Here is a 2,792-nt window from a genome sequence, read left to right on the forward strand (position 1 = left end):
ATGTACATATATACAAATATACATACATATACAGACACGTTCTTTTACTTGTTTTAGTCTTTGACCGCAGTCATACTGGAGCACCGCCTTTAATTGAACAAATGTACCCCAGGACTTAGTCTTTGTAAGCTTAGTACTTATTCAATCGAACATCTTTTGCCGAACCGCTAGATTACGAGGACGTAAACACACCAACATCGGTTGTCAAGCGGTAGCGGGGGAGGGCAAACACAAACATATAAATATATATATGACGAGCTTCTTTCAGTTTCCGTCTACCAAATCCACTCACAAGGCTTTGGTCAGTCCGAGGCAATAGCAGACACTTGCCCAAGGTGCAACGCAGAGGGACTGAACTCGGAACCATGTAGCTGGGAAGCAAACTTCTTACCACACAGTCACACGCCTGAGCCTATATATCCACATATACACATATGCATATGTAGATAGATAGATAGATAGATAGATAGATAGACAGACAGACAGACAGACAGACAGACAGACAGACAGACAGACAGACAGACAGACACAAACAGGCTCGCACGCGCATGCAAGTCTATGTGTATCTACATATAAGGATAGGAGAATTTAACAGTTATGTAAGATTGTACATGTTTATCTGTGCGTATGTGTTGTGTGTGTGTATCTGTGTGTGCTTGTGTGTGCTTGTGTGCGTGTGTCTGTGTGAATGTTTCACGTGTTTACCTATGGGATAGTTCTCAATCAAATGATATAACGATAAATCATATTGCAACAGATTAGCAGATAATCCTCTTTAAGTGCACGTGATGTTGCTGTCACTGTGACAATAACATATCATAGATATAACCCGGGATTTCACATTCGCAAATATGCACTTGACCTCGCTTTCAATTGACCTAGCGCCACTGCCACCTCCACCACCACGAACCCACTCTCTCCTATTTCACTGCCTCCCGCATCGTTTTACTAACATCACTTCCTATTACAACTGTTATTTTTTTCTTTTCCTCCTACCCTCACTCCTCTCTCTCTCTCTCTCTCTCTCTACAATGTTCCTTTATTTTTCCACAGATTAACAAGTGTCCGAAACGCTGCACTTACACTCTTCACCGCAAATCACTTCTATTTTATCTGTTTATGTATTTATTTATTTATTTATGTGTTTCAGCCAAGTGGCTGCGGTCATGCTGGTGCACCACCGTGAATGTATATATATATTTATATATTTATTCATTTGCCTATTCATTTTACACAAACATATACACTCATGCATGCTTACATACACACACATGCACTCATGCATGCTTTTAAACACACACATACATACGCGCGCAAATATATATTTATATGTATACAGATAGATAGATAGATAGATAGATAGATAGATAGATAGATAGATAGATAGATAGATTGATTGATTGATTGATTGATTGATTGATTGATTGATAGAAAGATAGATAGATAGACATATATGTGTGTATGTATGTAGGTATATATGTATATATATATATATATGTGTGTGTATATATATATATATATATATATATGTATATATATGTATGTATGTATATATCAATGTATATGTGTGTGTCTTTGTATTTGTTCTATATTTAATATATATACATATTTGTCTGTGTGTGTATGTGTATGTATGCGTGTATGTATGTGTATGCATGTGTGTGTGTGTGTGTATCTATCTATATATGCATGTATGTGTGTATATAACTATATATATATATATATATATATATATATATATGTCTATATATATGTGTGTGTATGTATATTTATGTATATATATATGTGTGTGTGTATGTGTATATATATATGTATGTACACATATACAGATATATATCCATATACATATATATCTATACATGTACATATATGTATATATATATATGTATGTAGGTATGTATATGTGTGCATATGTATATACATGTATATACATATATATATATATATAAATCTATATATGCATATATATGTATGGATATATATGTATATATATATATATGTATATATGTATATATATATGTATGTATATATATATATGTGTGTATATATATGTATTTGTGTGTGTGTATATATATATGTGTGTGTGTGCATATATACGTGTGTGTGTATATATATATGCGTATATACATGTGTGTGTGCATATATTCTTTTATTTGTTTCAATCATCTGACAGCGGCCTTGCTGGAACACCACCTTATGGGCTTTTAGTCAAACAAATCTACCCCAGGATGTATTCTTTAAGAGCTTAGTACTTATTCTATGGGTCTATTTGGCCGAACCGCTAAGGTACGGGGACATAAACACACCGACATCGGTTGTCAATTGTTAGTGGGAGGACAAACATAGACACAAACAAACAAATATAAACATATCCATATACGACGGGCTTCTTTCCGTTTCTTCTACCAAATCCGTTCACAAGGCTTTGATTGGCCCGAGGCTATACTAGAAGACACTTGTCAAGGTGCCACGCTGTGGGACTAAGCTCGGAACGATGTGGTTGTGAAGCAAGCTTTTTGTCACAAAGCTACGCTTGCGCCTATATATATACAGGGTGAGCCAAAAGTAGCTATACACTTTGAAATTCGTTCATTTTATTACTTTTACACTCATTTGTCACAATTACATTTATGAAACACAGTTTAATCTCGTAAATGGTCGAAATATCCTCCTTCAACATGGGAACATTTATCAAACGTCCCAGAACCCTGTAACACACAGCAAATTATTCACGGTACCTGTAAAAATTGAATAAGTTAATTTTAAAAGTGTTTACCTACTTTTGGCCCACC

General features: G+C 34.8%; 1 long non-coding RNA gene across 2 annotated transcripts in view; it reads right to left on the reverse strand.

Moving 5' to 3' along the window:
* The window catches only part of LOC106871032 (uncharacterized), a 130,570-nt gene that overhangs the window by 126,909 nt on the left and 869 nt on the right, over window positions 1-2,792 (reverse strand). The gene's annotated exons all lie outside the window — the stretch shown is intronic.

Source organism: Octopus bimaculoides, chromosome 9 (assembly GCF_001194135.2).
Source record: "Octopus bimaculoides isolate UCB-OBI-ISO-001 chromosome 9, ASM119413v2, whole genome shotgun sequence".
NCBI classification, from domain to species: Eukaryota; Metazoa; Mollusca; class Cephalopoda; order Octopoda; family Octopodidae; genus Octopus; species Octopus bimaculoides.